Source organism: Oenanthe melanoleuca, chromosome 1A (assembly GCF_029582105.1).
Source record: "Oenanthe melanoleuca isolate GR-GAL-2019-014 chromosome 1A, OMel1.0, whole genome shotgun sequence".
In the NCBI taxonomy this organism is placed as follows: domain Eukaryota; kingdom Metazoa; phylum Chordata; class Aves; order Passeriformes; family Muscicapidae; genus Oenanthe; species Oenanthe melanoleuca.
The window spans coordinates 1940333-1961870 of record NC_079334.1 but is presented as its reverse complement, the minus strand read 5'-3'; the positions used below and the strand labels follow the sequence as shown (position 1 = coordinate 1961870).

General features: G+C 41.6%; 1 protein-coding gene and 1 long non-coding RNA gene across 2 annotated transcripts in view; one reads left to right on the top strand and one right to left on the bottom strand.

Moving 5' to 3' along the window:
* Positions 1–21538, top strand: part of RERG (RAS like estrogen regulated growth inhibitor) — an 84177-nt gene that overhangs the window by 19324 nt on the left and 43315 nt on the right. The gene's annotated exons all lie outside the window — the stretch shown is intronic.
* LOC130248606 (uncharacterized) lies at positions 10275–13312 on the bottom strand. The gene is made up of 3 exons (XR_008839663.1): positions 13226–13312; positions 12488–12557; positions 10275–10401 (listed from the first exon to the last, which is right to left on the bottom strand). It is a non-coding gene; the product is annotated as an uncharacterized LOC130248606 (long non-coding RNA).

The following is a 21538-nucleotide window of genomic DNA, read 5'->3' as shown; positions in this document are numbered from 1 at the left end:
TTGTGCTAATGGTACAATTTTTGGGGACAGGTTTGCTGATCATCAGGCTTCAAATAAAATCTTCAACAGCCCAGCAGAACAGTTTTGTTCTCCCAGTTTTCTGTCTGCAAGAAACACTGTGGAAGATGCAGGGCACTCCTCATGGGAGGCAAACTTCTTTCTTTATTTGGGAAAATCTACTCAAAGTAAATGATGTAGTGCCTCCCTGAATTAGTTTGGGGTACCTGTGTTTTATGATGTAGTTGTCATTAAGGACTAGATGTTTTTGAAAACCAACAACTTGAATTAAAATTCTGGATCTGTCAGAGATTTCTTGTACAACCTTAGGTCAGTCACTTCAATTCTAGTGTAATTATTAAACCAGAAGTTTACTTCAAGAAAGCCTGGGAGCAATAAACACATTTAGACTTTAAATAGTTGAATACCACATCAGTGGGAGGCTCCACACATAAGCATGTCAGTTGGTGTTGTAATTGTGTAGAAATGGTTGGGAGTAGATGAGATTTTTTTCTGTGGCAATCTCCTTGGCCTCTACATTTCATTTTGTCTCCATCTATTTTAATGTCAAAATAAACTTCTTGTAAAAGAAAGAGACCATAAAGATCAAGTCTAAGTAAAACATTTGGGGGTGAATGTGTGAAATGCCCATTCCCAGGGGAGAAAAACCATAAATCAGAATTCTTTAGGCTTCACTTGTACCTTCCCCATTTTGTCCTTCCATCTCCAGCAGTATCTTCAATTCCAGTGTCTTGCCCACTCACTGAGCATCCAGCAGAACATATTCTCTGTGTGGAATGTCAAGGACATGAGGATTCAAGGAGCTTTCAACTCTGGGTGCCCCTGTTTGGATCAAGCAGAGCCCACTCCTTATGTGCCCCCACTCTGTCCTACAGAACATCCCTGTGCTCCTGCATTCCCTCCTGTCCCACTGAGATGAGGCATTTAAACACCATCCCCAGCTCCCCAGACTTTGTACCTGTCCCAGGAATGCACCAGGACCCTTCTGAACACCAAAAAGCACATTGTCTTCCAAGAGAAGTGGAAGAAAATTCTGCTCTTTTTGTGGCTAGGGGCAGGCTCATAGTCTTGCTTTAAAAAGACTGGAGGTTATAAAATGTTTCTTAATGGAATGCAGGAGACTCAGCAAGTTGGTTTAAAGAAAATGTTTTTCCTCTCAGTCCATTTTAAACTCTCTCCCTATGTTTTTCCCATTGGCACTGAAGCATTCATCTGAAATAGCTCTCCCCTTAGAAAGTTCTGTCCCAGAGAACATCTTCATGCAATATCCCAGTGGTGCTTATTAGCCCTCAAATGTGTACCTGAGACCCTTTTCCTGTGGAAACCAGGAGGGCTGGGACACTAAAGCTGCCTGCAAGCATCACAGTGCAGAGAGAAACAAGGATGCAGAGAGAAATAAGGATACAGAGAGAATTAAGGATGTTCCCTCTCAAGAACCAAGACTATAGACACACACTTACAAGTCAGTCCAAAGCATCCTACTTTTCCTCTAAGTGTGAAAATTTACTATTAACACATGCAGACACTCTGCTTCACACAGTTTAGTTAGGACAGCTTAAACCAGATGAGAAATATAAATATGCTGCCCATGCCAAAGGACCTTCCTGCAGTATTTCTGCCTGCATGCAAAGGGACTTTGCAGCTACAGGTGTGTCAGAGAAGGTGTGCAGAATTTGTTCTGCTTGTGGGCAAAGATGAGCAAGCAGAGCCTTAGAAGTGCTTTAAACTTAATTCATCTTCAGCACACTGCAGTGACAGGCAGCTCTGAGGTGAGCACATCCTGCAAGGACTGTCCTGCAAAGAGCATTCCCAGAGCACAAGGAAATTGCTCTGAAATAAGGAGAGATAGTGTTAAATAGAAGCATATTGACTATTCTAGAACACTCTGCATAGCTCTCCTGATTTCAAGCCTAGTATTTTATGATTTAGTTGAATTCCTTTTCAGGTATTTATCCTTCTCAAAAATGCAGCTCCAAGAGCTCAAACTGTCTATTTTTCATTTCCCACCTCAGGGATTCAGAAATAAGACACAAGTTTACAGTATTGCTTGTGTGGTATCAAATGGCTTTTGGAGCTGTCTAATTGAAGTTTCACATCCTGGTTTATAAACCACCATGATCACATTCCCTGTCTGAAGGGGCTTCAGTGCCTTACACAACTTTTCTTACAGGTTCTGCAACAAGATTTGCAGAGTCAAGATAATGAGGCAAAGTTTTTGGTAGCTGGGGTTCAGGAATATAGAATTACACATTTAATTACTGCTTCAGGTAATGTCACCAAGATTTTAATGGCTGACACTGAAATGTGCAGAACCTGCACTCAGGAAAAGGGGCAGTTCCTTCCCTGCAGCTGTGGGAGATGGTTCTGTGTCAGGAACAAGGCAGAGGAACATGGATCCTTCAGACCTCTCACACCAACCTGCATCTTGTGCAGTCCCTCAGCTCTTCATGCTCTGCCACGAATATTGAATTTGCATGTGGGACAGGCTTTGTGCCTTCAGGGAATTCATTTGCTGCTGAACTCCACAGGTTGTCCCTTTTTCCTGTTGTTTATGTGCAGGGATCAGAATGCAGTCCCAAATGTCAGGATACAGCTAGAGGCAGTTATAGATCACACAGGGCATACAAGGAAAGCAGGATTATCAGATCCTGAAAAAACCTGGACTTGTTGTGTATCCCATAGAAACAGCATAACATTTTTCTTGGAGAAAGGCCACTCATGAATGAGTCAAGCCAAAAGTCTTGGAAAACAGGAAAGAAATCACTGACTGCTTCAGGCCCAAATGCTAAACCTTCAGTGTAGAGCATTTTCTACCCAGGAAGGTTTCTCATTGACTGCAGCCACCTTTCTTTTCATGGTACCAAGCCATTCACATCCCTTTAAAACACAGTTTTCCCTAGGACCTGCATGTTTTTAAGGTCAGACAAGCCAAGGCAAATCTCTGGTAAGGACAACCAAGAAAGTGCTGCATCTCTGATGCCTGGTGAAGCACAGGCCAAAAATCTCATTCTCATTGGGGCTCCTAGTAAGAAGCTGATTATTTAAATGTGTTTTGCAACACAGCTCATGATTTCCTGGACAAGTGTTTTTTCAAAGCAAGGAGCCCTAAGGGAGAAACATTCTCACAAAGCATTTGGGGTGTGCAGGTGATCCACAGCATGTGGATCTCCAGTACAGGAAATAAAGTAACCTCTTTTCCATCAGCTGAACCAAAGTTTAAAAAAATAATCAAGGAAATTAGGGAAAAAAAAAGCTGCCTAAGGCCCACACTTCTGCCCTCACACAGTTTTTTGCATGTAGGAAGCAGTCAATGTATAGCTCTGTTACAAAATTGACACTTTCTGCATAAAAGCCATATTTCAGGAGCAGGCTTTTTATTCAATGGAGTTCAAATGGGATCCTTTGCTTCATTTAGACTAAATACAGGAAAATAAATACTTCTAGCCCAGAAGCTGAGCATGAATCTCTGAATTTTAAAAAAGAACTTTATTGTCTACAAGTATTTTATGTTCACCTATATTTTGATCTCCAGGACAAGCATATCTTCTAAAACTTATTGCAAATGTAAAAACCAAACATTCAACCCCTTTAACACCACTCACTCCTGCTCCACGACACAAAAACCCACCCCAATGCCCTCCAAGAAATCAAAATCATTGTCCTAATAAAAGGAAAAACACAGGAGCAGCTAGAGAACCTTAACTTGCTTAGTCTTGTTCTTGAGGAGAGATCACTAATTAAAAACAAAATTGGTGGTGTTTTATATCTTACCAGATAGGATGAACACAGGACTGCTCACAGAAATGGGCTGGGAGCCTCACTGGCCAAGCTGAGGGTTTATTGGAGTCACACTCCTACAGGACAAAATGGGACAGGTAATCCAGTGAAAGGGATAGGTGTGAATTAAATTAAATTAAATTAAAGCCAGGCAAAGCATCTAATCCCAGGGTTTGGATAACACAGCTGTGTGCAGGGCATTAGCAAGGAGCTGCAGCTCCATGCCTGGGCTACACAATGATCTGATGTCCTCCTCTAAACTCATAATTAGCAGCAGCATCCTGGTTCCTCAAGTGGGCATTCACAGCTCTACCCTCTCCCATTTCAAGCTCCTTGACCCAGGATAAAAATCCCTAGTGAGACCAACAGCAGGACAAAAGTCCTGTTATTTTCAGCACACCCTGTTTCCAGCTCCACAAGTTAACCATAAACTGATTTTCTTACTTAAATAAGCCATGGCTCATTTTTGCCTCTGTTTAAAATTTTATGCAGGATGAAATGTTAAAGCTGACAAGCTTGAAATGAAATATCAGAACATTCCTTGACCTTGTCATCACCATTTGCTTTTTGCTCTTCTGTGCAGTGAAAATATTTTGTTTTAAAAAACAGCATATTCCCATGAAACTTGTTGATTTTCATGAATTGGCATTTTCCAGAAAAGGGGGAAAAAAAAAAGTTAGCTGGAATTTTTTCAAGTAGCTCTCTACACAAGAAATGCAATGTCAGTCCAGCCAGTCCAGTTTGAATTCCCCAAAAGTTTCTGATTTGCTCCTTTGGCTGTGGCAGAAGACAGAGCCTTCCCTGAATTCCCTCCTGCTGGATTGTGTATTGGGAAATGGCTCTCACTGCTTTCTGGGTTGCTTTGCAGTATGAAAAACCCACAGGTGTGTCACATCAGTGATGTAAGTGGGAAATCCCTGTTTGGTACCCAGACACAAAATCAGTGTTTGCTGCAGGAACTCTCACAAACTGGTTTCTGTGCAGGACTTACCTTGTTTGTGGCTCCTTCCCATCTTTCTGTCCCACTCCCCAGGAGCATCCTTGCCAAGCTCAGACTGCCCCTCACCTGTTCTGTGAGAAATACAAATAATTTTGATATGTGCAGCAGCCTGTTTCCAGCTATTGAAATTAAGACACCTGCAGGGTACTACACCCCTACACCCCAAGAAAATCAGCAAGCCCTGAAAGCTACTGTGGTGCTGAAATACAGTTATTAAAGCCATGGTTTAATTATTCACTCTTGATGAGGAAAGTTGTTTGTCTAAGCATAAATTTTCAATATTACAAGCTATGAGGTATAAAAAAAAGCTTTCTTTTCATGATTTACAGCTACATTTGATACTGGCCTTGCTAATGATGTGATGTTTATGTCTGTGTGACTTACAAGTTATCCAGAAAAAGCACAATATTTCATTTCTTAATAGCTGAAGGGGAGTTTATTGGGAGAGTTTATCAAACTGTGCACTTCATCAGAGTGAAAAGGAATCCTTTCTTCATAACACTACACAAGTTATACCAGGACATGGGCACTGTCAGCCTATTCTGCAGTATTCCCAGGGGGCTGCAGATTTGAGAAGTATAGATATAAATATAAATATAAATAATATAAATATAATATAAATATAAATATAAATATAAATATAAATATAAATATAAATATAAATATAAATATAAATATAAATATAAATATAAATATAAATATAAATATAAATATAAATCTGGCCAGTATTCAGCTTCAGTTTTTCATAAATCTTCATGGTTTCATTCTTGTTTTCCCTTTGTGCAGATGGGAATGGTGGAGCATTTCCAAGATGGGGATGAAGTAGTCTTCCCATCACTATGGCTTTTTTTTTTTTTTTTTTTTTTTTTTTTTAATAAGATTTGGTGTCCCAATGCCCAGCCTTGTACAAAGGGTCAGCAAATGCCCTCTGCAGTGTTTTTGTCCTGCATCATTACACCAGGAATTGTGCTGAAGTGAGGCCACAAACACTGCTCCACTCTATGCAAGCATATTTCACCTTTTGAAATGCTGAGGAAGGAGATGGCTTATAAATCTCAGGTTGTTCCTTCAAAACTAAAGAAATAAAAAGTTTTTTTATTTTAAAACTATTCTCTTGTGTAAGAGCTTTTGCTGTTAGAATGGTATCTCAAGCTTTCACACAACCTGGTTAGGAAGGAACACAAAAAATCTGTTTTGATTGTATTTCTTGAAGGTTTCAGAACATCCTAAAATAGTTTGGAAGTCTTGCAGAAATAAATTTTATAATGGGATTTGTGGGATTCTTTGCTTCTGCTTAAACTGGAGTGTAGAGGAAAAAAACCCACAACAATGTTTAAGAAGAGTTTGCTAAGTCTGACATAAGCCTGATTTGAGATGGGAATATAGTTCTGTTTATCTGTACTGCCATGGTATATATTAGTGAGAAAGTATCTTAAATGTGCTTTGTGTTTACTCTTCTAATCTCACATTAACTTAATGTAGTTCACTATTTTTTACACTGTAATTCTGTCTCTGGGAAATTGGGAGGCTCAGATTTAATTACACAAGAAACACAAGTCTAAGGGGAAAGCAGTAAGGGGAGGTACTTCTGGAAAAGTGTGAGCTGTCACCAGAACAAAATGTGGAATGAGAAAATACCTGAATTCACTGTTGTCTTTGTGATTCTGGTTTCCTAAGCATTTTTTTCTCCCCATCATTCCATCTTGCTCTATTTAGGCATCTGTCTCTTATTTTAATTATCTGCTGACCAAACTCCATCCAAATTTGACAGACAGACACAGTTACCTGATGCACATTGTGTCCTGATAGTGCATGTAAAGCCCTAGTTGTAGAAATTATTCATTGTAAGCTCTCCTCTTCAGACATCTGAGCTTAATCTTGGGAGTCACATCTGAAAAAAAAACAAAACAAACCTGGACTCTGTCAGTCTTGCTGCTCCCAGACTGAATTTCTTCCACAGTTGTAGCACTGGCCAGGTTGTGTTACGTGCTGTGCAAACACAAGAGCAAAGATTATCATGGGGGGGTCTCACAGGGCAGAATAATTCCTAAAAAGTAGCTCTGGAGTAAAATACATCCATTCCATACATCCATTCCCATATTGATTCATATTTGTAATGCAAGAAGTGACCAAGAACTTCAGGTGCAGCTGTTCATCACTTGTCATATTCCCAAAGTGAACCAAAGAGAGAGTGGGAGGACTCCATCTGAAATGACTCTCAAGTGCTGAATTCAGCTGCAGCTCCAGCCCCAAATGTCTCTGCCAGGGCAGATGCCTCTGTTGCAGAACTGAAGTTAATTATTCATGGCCTGTGAGCTGCAGTGAAAACAGACCTGGAGCTGCAAGGGTCATTTAATGCTTGCAAGTCAAATTCTCCAGCACTGAGTAAGCAGGTGCAGCCTCAGCAGTTTGAGAGAAATGAGTTCTCCAGGAAATCTGGGCCTGTGTTGTGGGTGCAGGTGGCAGGAGGTTTTGGAAGAAAAGGATGTGGCTGATTTGCTTTCTGTGGCACTTCTAGTGCAGTGTGCAGCTTTATGCTGTCTATTTACTCCATCTTTCACTTTACTACAGCTGTTCTTTCTGGAAATGAGCACTTGCAGGCCATGGTGACAGATGCTGTACAGAAAGTGTGTTCCACTGGCTCTAAAAATGCTCTAAGTGCTAACAGCCCAGAATGCTGAAGTTCTCTGCACCCTCTAAGATGAATGCCATGGCACATACCAAGCTCCTGAGGAAACACTAGAGTCCTTTCTGCAGGAGAAATGGAATATTTAGTCCCTAAATCCCTGTGGGGCACAGCAGGAGCACAAAGGGATGTGGAGCTCTGCTGTCAGCATGGTTGTCAGCAAGTTGTTTCACTTTCTCCTCAAACACACCCAGCTTTGGGGGAAAGTGTGGGGGGTTTTTGACAGCACAGAGTGGCTGTGACTGTTCTGGACAGGAATGATGGGCTCCTGCAGCCATCCCAGCTTCCAGAGTGGAGTGTGCCAGGCATCACTCAGCTCCCCTCTCCTGCAGGGCTGGCCATTTGTCCTGCCTCCCTGCCACCACACTGTGCTGCTTCCTCCACCTCCCAGGCCTGCTGCAAAGCTCTAAGATGCTAGAGAGGTGTGAAAATATCATGGCTGCTGAAATTTGGAGAGCATTTGGATCAGAAAAGCCAGTGAGAAGCACCTGGAGTCTATCCCAGATCCAACAAGGTTCATTCCTTTCAGTCAGACTTTGTCACCTGGGTGGCAATGAATCAATGGGGGGAGAACTGTTTCATGTGTGCTCTAGCATGACACTGCTTTATTGTTTGTAATACAAGTAGGTGCTGGATAATATTCTAAATAGCACTGCTTTGTACTGCTGTGCCTCTGGCAGTGGTGTTAAGTGCATAAATATTGCATTTCTGCATTGAAAGGTGATGCTGCTTAACAGAAAATTTAGATGGTTTGAATTTTGGTAATATTCTGATGAGAGCCATATTTTAAAATCCTCTATAGAAATAAAAAGTCATGCTGCTTGGGCTCTGAAGCAGACATCCTGGCTCTCTTCCCCACAGGCAGTACAATGCCAAGAGCCCTAAGAAACCCAGCCCTGTGCTGACTGATCCCAAAACTTCCTGGGCTGTGAAGAAAAACTGTCAAAACCAAACCATCTCTTCAAAACTTTGACAAATAAGCAAATGTTAATGAAAAAAAAAAAAAAAAAAAAAAAAAGAAAATGAAAAGGTAGAAAAAGTCTCAAACCAAACCCTCCTGGAATTTTTCTCAACCATGCTAGCAAACACTGAAGTGCAAGGGCTCCAGCTAAGCAAACAGGAGAAGCATGCCCTGCTGTCTGACTGTGCAATCTGGCAGTGGCAAAATAAAGACTAGATTAAAGGTGTGTTGGACCACAGCAACCAAGAGAGGTCTGGATCTCTAAATAACACAAAAATAGTGCCTGTTTCTGAGCTGAACCCTGTTTCACTGAGGCTGATGTGGTGGTGAAGCCATCCAGGAGGGCAAACTGGAACCTGCTGGAATAATAACTTCAGGAAAAACACACTTCTATTCCCTCCTTTTGGTTGGCAAAAACATCCCTGGTATTCCAGTGACCAGATTAGCCCTGGGGATAATTCTGGCTGTGCTGAAGGGCTGAGTTACTCAGGTGCTGCTCTATCCATGAGGTGTTATTCCAGCCCTGTTGCTGGGATACCATTCCATTATGGGAGTACTCATGGTGGTGATGCTAAAAAAACCCTAGAAATATCTTCCCCACCCACCCTTGGTTTTTAGTGTGATTTTGTAGGTAATTGCTGTTCCCTCTTTCTAGGCTGGGTAAACATCCTGGCTGGCTGTGCAGAAGGCACTGCACTCCTCCATCCATCCCTCCCTGCAGGACTGGGAGTACAAACTGTGGTCCATCAGTACAGCTCCACCAGGTCACCTGCAATGATTCACCTTCCTCTGTGGCTAAAACAGCTCCTCAGCCCAATTCCCTGGGTGTTTTGCAAGCAAAACACCATCCAGGTCTGCAGGGATTAACAGCATTGTTTGCTCTGTCTGCCTAATCTATATTTCTCCTCTTCCCATTTCGTTATTTGCTTTGGGACTCATGTTTGAAGAGCTATGACTCACTCTACTTGTGCTCCTACTGCTTAAAATTAAAATAGGAAAGCTTCTCCCTCTATCCCCTCCACCTCCCAGTTTTCTAATATGTTGCCTTCTGAAGCCATACAACATCTTATAAATGTTTCACCAGAAGGGAGCTGACAGAGAATTCCCATCTGTCACATTAACACAGCCTGCTTGGGAGGATTTTTAAAAATTAAGATACTGTACAAAGGGAGGGAGTGGACAAGGAGCTGCCTACGTGACTGGGAAAAGGAGAGAAACTGTGAAGAACTGCTGCTGTGGGTTTGAGGATCCAGGCTGGCCTGGAAAGTGGCTTTAGCTGTGTTTACAGAGGGTGAGCAGCCACCACTCTTGGTGGCCAGCACATCTGTGACTGTGGCCTTTGCCATCCTGCTCTGGACTCTAAAACTGAGACACTTTTGTTAGAAGTAAAAAAACATGGTGCCTAACAATTGCCAGAGGAGTTAAATAGGAATATTTGAAAATGAGCTCTGCCCACATTTTCAGGCTGGGGGAGGATTCTGTATCCTAACAGTAAGGTTTTTTTGGACAGTCTCACCTTTGAGCCCAGCCCCTGTGCCACCAAAACCTTTGTTTTGGGCATGGCTGTGGTGGGTTCTCAGCCTTAGGTGTGGCTGCTCCATGTAAACAGTAAGTTCAGATCTCACCAAGCCAGCACTGAATATGGAACACAGGAAAGAGAAGGGGCCCAGCTGAGATGTGTGCATGTAATGAACCTTTCCTGTTGGCAAGGCTTTATGGCTTTGCACTGTCCAAAACAAAATGGGCAGCCTGATGAGTGAGCAGTGTGATTGATTGGGGCTATTTCCCACTCTTGCTCTCTTCCCCTGTGTCATATTTGTGCTTACCACTTCAGTCTGACCTGTGGGCTGCCTTCTTCCTGGGGCTGTCCTGAGCAGGAGCCCTTGGTGACCTGCCCTCACTTCATGGGCTCACACAGTTGCAGGAGATGAATCTACATCACAGGGCATTGTATTCAAGCTGTAAGCCAGAGACAGTAAAAGACAGTAATTAGTACAGGTAAAAAAACAATAAAAAACCCCCAAAAACTCATCAACTGACAAACCAGCTTTTTCCTTTGTAGATTGCTTTAATTCTGAGACCTAAGCACAGACAGCACATCTGTATTTCTCAGTCCCACTGAGTGGGAGGAGGGCAGAGTATTCCACTGCAGCTTTCCAGGAACTTGCTTCACTCTGCCTCATCCCTGTGTCTCATGCAGCAGCTCTGCCATCCTGCAGGATGCTCTTGGGCTCGTGTTTCAGCCCAGCTCTGAGCACAGAAATGGGTGAATCCTGATCCCATCCCCACCTGCCACACAAATGTCCCTCTGCTCCTCACTCTAGCTGTCAGTTTGTCTCCTGCAAAGCTGTAATTCCCTCACAATACAACTCCAGGTTTTCAAAAGAGCTCAGCCTCCCACTCTGACAGCCATACTTCACAAGGGAATTACCTCTGCTTTACCAAAATGTTCTCAGGTAGGAAAGAAGTTTAGCACATGGGTCCTCACACAATCTGGGCAGCAGACTGCTGCTAGGGTTGTTGGAAACTTGGAAAAATTTGCACCTTCTTTAAGAAACTAAAAGAGGACTCCTTTTTTTCAGAAAATCCGGCTCCAATTTAGGTGTCGAGCACTCAAAAGTTTGAGTCTGAGCTCTCTGAAAAACCTGGCATCTAACAAAGGATGGATTAATTAATGTGAGATCCTGGGGCAACGGTGTTGACAGGCCTGCTAAACTTTGCAAAGAAGGGAGGAAGAGTTGCATGTGTTGAAATTTCAGGGAAAATAACTAGTGGGTGAGGAATTATGACCTGCTGTGGATCTCCCACAACATAAGGAAAACCACAGCAAGTTCTCCCATAGCTGAATTCTGCCAGGGCCAGAATGAATACTATAGCCAGTGACAGATATGATACTGTTGGCACACAACTTTAAAAACATTGAAGTACAGGCTTTTAGTGAAGCAGAGAAACACAGTATATCTTTAGTCCTGGCTCCCTAACCAAGCTGTGCAAAGAATGTTTGGAAGTTGCTGCTGTGTTGCTATTAGTCTCAACCAGAAAATTGACTGTGAGGTGGATTTCAATTTTCCAGATGACTGTGATATCCCTGCAGGAAATGAGAAGGAGATGAAGCAGCATCTTTGAAACTGCTAAGGGACAAGTTTTGAAAAGGAATTATGCAAATTGGAGAACTGTGTGTTTTCCTTTTTAACTGTGTGGAAGGGAATGCCTGTTTGTTCTGCATGCTCTCTGCTGTAACACCTGCTTGGTGAAAAGTGTTTGTGGCTGTCAAGGGGCTTCACTGTTCCTCTCAGGGACAGCCAGATAACTGGTTTGGAGGAAGAACAAAGTTCTTTCATTTCTGGTAGCTTCTCCAGCCAGAGTAAGGCTGCACCTGGCACATCCCACCTTCAGCAGGTTAGCAACATTTATCTACAGCTTCATGTTCCAAGGACCTTCTGTCTCAGTTTTGTAGTGAGCTCAGCATGCACAAAGACAGAATTCTAATGAGTTCAACAGAGCTGCTCTAGGTCCAGTCAGCAGAGAGAGCAGTCAAGTGAATAATCTTTTTGCATTTGGTTATTTGTTCACACATATCTGCATGGACAGCACAGTGTTCCAAGGGCAGTGGAAACAAGCAGGTTGGGCATTTCTGCCCTTTGTTAGCTATCTTGCCTCTCTTCTCAACATTTCTTTCATAAGATTTCTCTTTTGCCCTTGGGACACTTAAATCTCTTGCCTGCTTCTGGCAATTAAAAAAAAATAAATAATAAAAAAAGAGGTGGGAAAATTAAATGATTTCTGGAATGTGTCAGCGACAAGTAGAATCTCTTGGGACCACCTTTGACATACAGGAACAATAAGTCTGAGAGAGGAAATTGGTTTCCCCACAGCTGATGGTTTTCCTGGATTGGTTTACCCCACTCCCACAGTGTTGAACTGTTGAGGGCTCAATTAGTATTCCCCAAAGTTTCAAATGAATTGAACCAACTCCAGAAATTCTTCACTGCAGTTGATGTATCATTTTTCAGGCTCTGAGAAAAGGACCTAGTGTTTCACTCACTGCAGCAAACAAGTCCTCCCCTTCTCAACCCTGGGCTGTTCTGCTTTTTCCAAACATGGTTCAAGGACACCTGCAAAAATAAACAGGAATGGCAAGTTACTGCCTCCAGAATGTGTGGAGAACCTCAGCAAACTAGTTTATAAATAGATAGGCAGATGGATATAATGACTGTAGTATCTTGAAGTATTTTGGTTTGGTTTTGTTTGGCTTTGGGCAGTTGCTATAATACCCTGTGTGATTCTGACAGTGGTAATGGATTCCCAAAGTGCAGATGGCAGCTCCATTTTGAGCTACAGGCCAAAAATCATGCTGCCAAGCCCAAGGACTCAGGAATTATGACCTATATTTCACCTCAAATGAAGGGATTTCTTCACAACCTGACAGAACTGGGCTTGTAATGTAAAAAAAATAAAATAAAAAGCCTTGCTTGTATTTCATATTTATATTTTTGAGTCTTTGTAATGTGTTTGGTTACATTTTCGTCTCATCTTTATATCCAAGAGTCATAAATTTCTTGCTTAGTAATAAAAACAGGGACCATAGTGTGGCTCCAAGTTTCAAAGCAAAAGCTTTCACAAGAGTAGAAAAAATAACAGAAGTTAGAAATTAACGTGTCAGGCTCAAGGGGGGCCCAAGGATAACTGGTTCTGGTTCAGCCCAGTGCACATTCCCAGAAAGTTTCATCTCAGCTTGAATCACTCCCTGAGGTACTCAGTGCCATACACTCTGCAAATCTACCTGCATTAACTTTGTTAGGTTTGCTTATTCTAGTCATCATCCCCAGCCTTTGCTAGGGATCTTGGCCTCCTTTCTGTTGGCCAGGCTTGTTTTTGTGGTCAGAAGAAGCTGATAAATAAAAATAAGATATAGCTATGCCAGTGCATTATGCATCAAAATGCTCAGAGGAATGAAAAAGCAGAAGTTGTCTGAACTTTAAACCTCAAATCACAGCTGGATTTGAACCTGAAGTACCAAAGAATTTTGCAGCAATTTTGCTATTTATTCTGAAGTGATTTTTAGTATTCTGGTGCTTTGCAGTGAGATAGAGAATGGTTTTTTGAGAAGTGAAACACTCAGCCTTGAGTAAATAATAAAGAGCCAGTCTTCCCAGCTCAGCTGAGAGCTGTTTATGAGAAAATTGCATGCACAGGAAAGTATCCAAGAGGATCTACTTGGAAAATGATTCAGAGAAGAGAGACAGGGGCAGAGAGACAATGGCTCAAAATGCAAATACCCTTTGTTAGTCCCTGAGCTCTGACTGGCATGGGGCAGCTAAATAATTGATAATGTCCATGATGGGATGCAAAATATGAAATAATGCTGGGATGAGAGCAGAATAAGAATTCAAAATGATCCTGGTGATTTGGAGAAGTGGTGTAAGATGACAATTCTTTCAAGAAAAGGACCACTTCAGTTTAGGAAAAGGTTGTCATACAGCATTGGCTGGTGGAATTTGTGGCAATGAGGCAGAAGTTATTAATGGCATGAGCACAGCCTGGGGGTTGTCTGGCTGAGAATCACTTTGTCCAGCAAGGACTTGAGGGTTAGAATGAATCAGAAGCTGTGACCATGAGTCAAATCAGCCTGTGGCAAGTAGGGAAAATATGATACCACTGTGTTTAAAACCAAGTGTCATCTGTAGTAATCACTCCACTCTACTTGGAGCTCCTTAAGGCAGCAAGCAGCATTCCCCCAACGTTTAAAATGTAGTTGTGCTTACAACAAAAGCAAAGCAAAGCTCTTAAAATTGCAGCAAGGAGCATCCAGTTAGACCAAACATCCAACAGCAAGGGTGGCAGAGCCCTGGAGCAGATTGCTGTGGGGAGGTGGAAGGATCCCAGGAGGCTCACAGCTGCCAAGAGCAGCTACAGCTGAATTGGGTCACCTCAGCTCCTTGTTTCCCATGGTTTGTAGGTGAAGCCCATACAAAAGAGGAAAACACTGTCACCATTTCTATAACATTCTGGGCTCCTTTGGTAGTGAGGGATGTGAGCTGCTCAGAGCAGGAGGCAGCTGGCACAGCAGTGCAAGGGCGAGGGGAGGGTGGGATGAGGTTGACTCAGCCTGTGATGAGCCTCTTGTCATCACAGGATGCTCAGGAAGAGAGGCAGGGGTGGCATCACTGCCCACCTCCTGCTTCCAGCACGAGGGTGGTGCAGCCACAATCCAAGAGGATTCAGAGCTCAACTTTTTGGGTGTTACAGCACACGGGGAGATGCAGCTCCCTGGCCCAGAGAAAAGCCTCCCCTTTATTTACCCCCAAATGGTGTAACAGGCTGCTGCAGGAAACCTTGCTGTTGTTTGGCTTTCTAGCAGGATTCCTGTTGAATATCAGTGAGAGAAGTTGTGTCCCACCTGCCTCACCTGCTCCTGGAGCCCCTACAGAAGCCAGCATGGTTACCTGGAGCTTCAGTCCTCACAGGCTGCAGACCTTATTCTAGCTTGGCTCCTTATCAAATGTTACAGGTGGAAGAAAACACTAAAAATACACTTGAACAAGCCAAAAGAAAGAGATAATGAGAGTCAAAAATAGAGTGTTTTCAGGCACAGCGTGTGTACAACCCCAGGAACTCTACCTTCATTTTAGTTTTCAGCTTTCTAAGAGGGACAGAAAGTTCTAGGAGAGTGGGAGTGTGCTTTGACAAGCACACAAAGACTTGTTCCTTGGCAGAAAAAAATGTTACTGGATTTGCTACTATATTGAGAGCTTTACTACACTGGCCTCAGCACATACACAGTGTTTTGTAAAGTAATATCTCTCTTCTGATTTCCCTCCTTTCTTATTCTCATTTGGAAGCTATATAGTCAATAAATAAAACATTAGATAAGATCCTAAACAGAAATAGGCATCAAATCAAAGAAGAGGGGGTGAACAAAACAGTGGCAATAAAAAAAAAAGGGGAAAACTGGGATTAAGGCTACACAGAAATTTCTTCTATTTAAAATAATGTTCATAGCATTTTCTCAGCCTGTGTTGAGTTTAGCTATGCAGCTAGAAGAAAGGTCATGTAAACCAGAGCATCTGAAACAATCAAGCATACAATAGATCATTTGTAGTCTCACAGCAATGAAAGGAAGTTTCCATAAATAAATCCCTAACAAGCCTGAATTGCTGTTAGGACGTGACAACGATCTAACTAAATATGGAGTGTAAATCTGGGGACTTTAATTGAAGGGATCACCCAAAACATTTAGTTGAGTTAATGAAAGGATCAATTACCATCTCTGTTTTCTCATCCTTGCAGAGTTTAAACAGTGTTGAGGGTACTTGAACACATGCTGTTTAAGTTGAATTTGCCCAATTTGAAGTTGAATTTTGAGCATCCTAGACTATAGCTACCCATAAGGGAAAAAAGTTGAAATGGAGATTTCAGCCTGTTTCTAATGTCTCCATGGAACTTGCCCTGCAGAAGCCACCAAGAAGCAGCCAGACAGTGGAGACTCATGTTTTCCACACACTGTGGAGCTGCAGGGATTAAAGACTTCTGGTGAAAAGCTTTAGTAGCACCTCAGCTTTTGTGTGCTGGTGACAGAAGGACTACCTGCTGTGAGGAATTGCATTCCCACACAAAATTCTAGACCTGAAATCTTAATTCTATTTTATTTTTCCTTTAGGAGTTTCTTATTGTTTCAGGACTTGTGGTGTAATTTATGCCCTGTTATTTGATTTTATTACACGAGATGCCAAGATTTATGCTAACAGAGGAAAATGCATTTAAAATGTCTCCTAATATATTTCCCTTGAAACACAGGAAGATTACAGCTGCTGCAATAAACTCATAATCTCTGAATGCTAGAATGGAAATGTTTGACATTAACAGGCTGCTTTTAGAAATGAAGTATCTGCAGCAAGGACATGGAGAACTTAAAACTGACGTCTGGTTGTGCCTGCATTTGAACTTTGTGGGCTATTTGAGATTCAGAGGAGGGAAATGTTAACTTTTTACACATACCTCAACACTTCTTGATGTCAGCCAGAACCAGAGGCAGCAGAATTCCTCAGGAGAGACTGCTCCCATGTCAGTTTGGAGCTGGCAGGAGCCAAGGAGAATGTGAAATCTCATGAAAAAGTCTGAGTGCTCCTATTTTCCAGTCTCGATGACTTCCATGGAAAAATGACTGCTGGAAAAAAAAAAAAATGAAAAATGGGAATGCACACAGAGATTTATATCTCAACTGCAGCACAAGGTTGAAAAATCTGGGATGGTGTGGGACAGCTTTGGGAATAGCTGGGCTTGAACCAGCCCTGAGTTTGTGATGTCCCCTGGTTAAACATGTGCCTGGGAGACCTTGAACGTGGCAAACCCTCCTGCACAAAATTTAGTGCACAAAAAAATGTCACCACTTCTAGAGCCTGGCTGTTCCTGTTGCTGTCAAGCAGCAGATGACAGGGAAGTGCAGAGGGGTCTCTGACCAGGCTCTCCACTCTGCCATGGCACTTTTGTGCCAACTAAGGATTTAAAAGCTTTTATCACTGTAAATCTGATGCAGTGCAGCAGAGAATAAGGGTGGGTTTAGAAAATCTGAGCACACTTTAAATTATTAGGGTGGAACTGTAGTTCTTGCTTCTGTTGGAAATCCTTTGGGCTTAAATAAGATGAAGCCCATTTTTGTACCCATGAAACTCCTGCTGAACTCTGCTGGCATTGACAGGCCAGTGACTAATTACTCAAAATAAATGACCATTGCCTGCTCTGCATTCCTTTTGCTGATAATCTAGATCTTTTTGATATACACAGGGTTATTTAAATCATCCTTTGAAAAATGAACGTCAGAGGGTGGGTCTGAGCACGACCTGTGCTTTTGGACTGGGGAGACCTTGTCATAACAGACATTTCTCTGATGAAATTAAATGTTTTAATTTGCATCCTAGGCATCCATTGCACTCTGTATTGCACAAAAAAATGGTGCCTTTCCCTTGGTGTTTCCTCTACCAGGAGGAAATGGACCTCAGAGTGGTTATAAAGCCTGAAGGAACACAATGGATTTTGTGCAGGAAAATCACAGATACAGCCCTGCCTATGTCAAGAGGAACAAACAAAAATAAAACCCAAACCAACCCCCAATCTGCTTTAATAATATCAATAACTTGCTGTTTTTAAATAAAGGAATAATTTTAGTGCTTAGCTTATAAATATATTCCATCCCAGAAACACAGATATCAAAACCCAATTAAAAGAAAAATCATACATTCTTATCTTCACATTTCCATCCAATTAGAATAACAATATTAGGCTAGCCTCTAGTTGAAAAAAGGTCAAAGGGTTTCAAAGAAATCAATAAAATTCATGTGCAGGTTTCTATATAACTGAAAGCAGAATTTCATCCATTGAGTATTAAATGGGCACACTTCAAATAGGAAATATCAGACTCCAAGCACATATATCATCAGTTCAAATTAGATTTTACCTCCTGGAGTCTCCCAGCACAGTGAAGAAGCAAACAGGCATGGAAAGGAATTTCACAGTCAGTGAGAACAGCAACTCTTTTACTATTTAATATTTATTATTGCCTTTTCTATATAGAACCACAGAATGTTTGCTTATGTTCATCAGAAATATTTTATGATTTTAATGTAAATTCTTTTTGTGTTTGCTTTGGGCATTTTGTGTGTCTCATTCTATAAAATCTAGAGTGATTTTTTTTCCCCTTTCTAATCATTATGCATTACCACCATTATTTTGTTTATTCTCTAAAGGGCTTGGAACTGCTTCTGTGCTGTATACAAATATAAAAGAAATCACAGTCCCATCCCTCAAAAGCTTAGGAGAAAAATACTAATATCTTTGGGTCCCTTTTCTGGAAACTAAAAATAGCCTTTAATGTCTTTTAGAGAGAAATCACAACATTTTGGTAAAATATTTCTTCAGGCCAGAAAAGGTACTCAGATTCTTAGTTGGGGGTTTTATCTGACTTGCTAAGACTTCTGAAAATGTCTTGTTTTCCACTTTGAAGGGATAAACTGAAAAGCATTTTGCTGGGAATTACAATTCTTTGCTCCTGAGTTTAAAACAATGCCCAGAGTAAAGCATCTATTAGCACAATTTATCCAGTAGAGCCTGAAGGCAAAGATGCCAAGGTTAATCAGGTCAGCAAAGCTGCTATGTTATTACATCAGTAAAGATCTTCATAATAATAGTAATATTAGTAATATAGTAATATAGCACAGAATATGATATTTGGATGAGTTTTGCACTTACACTTTCTTTTTTGGGGAGTCATGTTCAATTTGGTTTCTTTTTTAAGAAACATGGGATCTGAATATTGAAGTGTTTCATTTGGAAGCTCATTAGATGAAGTGGAATAGAGAAAAACTGAAATAACCAATTTTTTAGTGTTCATACCTGTGAATGTCCTGGTCTTGGCTGCAGTGAGAGTTGAAGCTCATTCTCTCAGATGAAGCTGAAAGATTGTTTTACTGTGTAATTTTCTCTCATCATATGAACCTGGTTATACACAGGAATAATTAATTCAAAATATGGCTAATCAAAAGTCAGTTTGCTTTCGATTACTGTAGTCCACAACAAAAAAGAATTCCCAGGTGGGAAGCAAAGACCTTCCTTTTACTAAACATTTTCACTGCCATGGCACCAAAGGTATTAAGGCCATTTTTCTCAGGTGGAGCTTCACTGAATCAGATCCAGAACTGAATTTCGTGGTGTCCACCTTCTGCAACCAATGAAAGTGATCTCTGATACACAAAATTATTCATTATCAAGAATCTGTGCTCCACCCTCCATGGAGTAAAGTACTGGGGTCTGGGATAAATAATACATGATCATGTACATAAAGATTATATAACAGACTCAAATTAATGAAATTAAGATATAATGGACAACCTGAATGCTAAATACTTAAAGGTTGTTTTCTTACCAACTTAACAAGCATATTAGTAACAAAGATTAATTGGGTGTCTATTACAACTAATATTTCAAAAATGCTTGTCCCATTAATTTCATGCACCTAAACATTTACATTATATTTCATGTGAATAAAGCTTTTATATGCAAAAGGTGTGAAGACACAGGCACAGAGAGTTAGAAGATAGCTTGGTTGGTCATTGAGCCTAATCTTTCATGTCCTTAGTGCCCTAGCAGGTGTTTGCCTTCTATGTGAATAATGTATTAAAAGAAAAATTGCCTCATCCATAAGTTGTTTTCTATTTTAGATTAATGTATAGTCTTTCAAGAAGGCATTGCACTGTAGAAATCAATAGCAGACTGCTTTGATAGAATTAAAATAAAAGAGATTAGGAACATGAAAAACCTCAGGAAACGCCAAAGCTGCTTCTTCAGTCAAAAATTGCTCCCTTGTTGAAGTTAAAAAGGAAGATGAAGATTGCCTCAACTCTTCCCACGTGTGCCATAGGTATAACAGTGTATATTAAATAAAACATAAGGATTTTAGGAGTACTGTCATACCTTGGACACCTGTGTGTTGTCTGATGAACACTGAACCAAGCTGGCTTTGCAGAAGAACATTCTCTCTGTCTCAGCCTTGCTGGGTTTTCAGGGGTGCTTTGCCTGGAAAGAATGGATGGAAGCATTGAGGATATGGCCATCATGGACATGAAAAGGACTGACAAAGGGACTTGCCATGGCACATTCATCCTCACCAGTCTGACAAGCAGATAATGTAAATATGCTGTGGCATTCATCCACAGCTGAATGCCTGAAATGCCCATCCTAACCCCAATTTACTCCAATTGATTAGTTCTTCTATTTGTAATTTGAGAAAATCACTCTCTTTTCAGCAATGTCAGCTGAAAACCAGGAGAATGATACCAGTGATATTTAGATTGACTAAAGGGCTCTTGTGATGGCCTGTGAGGCAAGATCATGAACCTGCTGTTTCAGGGGGTGCTGGAGGATGTGAATTGCAATTGCTGCTGTCAGAGGAAGCAGGCAGCTCTGCTCATGGGCTGCCACTCAGCCATGCAGCTTTTGCAGCAGCAGATAAATTGCTGTGCAGCACAGCTCTGGAGGTTAGTTCTCCACCAGGATAATTATTCAGACTGAATTATGTGTTCAGCCCTTGGTGCATCTGAATGTCAGCTCCATGTGTCAGCTCTGCACATCCATATTCCCACACAGCCCAGAACTAGGTGGGATAATTTAGTTATGGCTGCAAAACACTCTCCATCCAAAACCCAGCAGTTTGGGGGTGATCCACAATGACCAGAACCTCTGGGATGTTCTCTAGCTTTTCTGAAACATGTTGCTCCTTTCTTTCAGAGAAGACTGCTTGCTGTTTTGACAAATGGTTTCAGCCTCCCTAAAGCTGAATTTTCATTTTATTACTATTTTGTTTACAAACCTTTGGTATCTACCTCCCCTCCTGTCCCTGGAGTGATACTGCAGCAAATTGTTTCATCCAGTCCATCCCCATCCAGCTGTGGGAAGTGTCTCAGCTCCACTTACTCCCCACTGTCCATTCCAAACAAATCCCAGCTGAGCTGTCAGCACAGGTGAGAAGAGGCTTCCTGTCCTTCCCCTCCACCTTGTAAATCCTAATTAGGAATATTTATTTCACCCTTGATTAAGGGAGGTTTTTCTGATCCCTGTTGGGTTTCCAGGATGGCCACAGCAATACATCCATTACATTATTGTCTGGAAAGGCTGACTTGGAACAGAGACTAGACAGAGAAAAAGGAATAAAATAGGAATTTGTTGAAAGGATCCACTTTGGGCAGTGCAAGAGCCCAGCCAGGGCTGCACCAAAATCAAATCCCAGATGGATCCTGGTCATGAGTTTTTACACTTTTATAAGTTTTGGTTCATCTACATATTGGGGCCAGTTATCCAAGCACAGCCCCAGGCTGTGAAGTCTCAGCCCCCTGGCTTGCCCCCCTTTATTTTGCCATTGTTTCTGTTTTTTGGGTACCAGTTGTCCTTGGTTCTCTGGCTAGAAAGGAATTGTTTTGTCCAACCACCCTGTGAAGAGACATTACTAGCACCTAAAATGAAGTTTCAGAGTCACACACTAAGCAGCAGAGATTCTGAAAAATACAAAAGCTAAAGCCCAAGGCATCATCTGTGCCCTGACCACCAG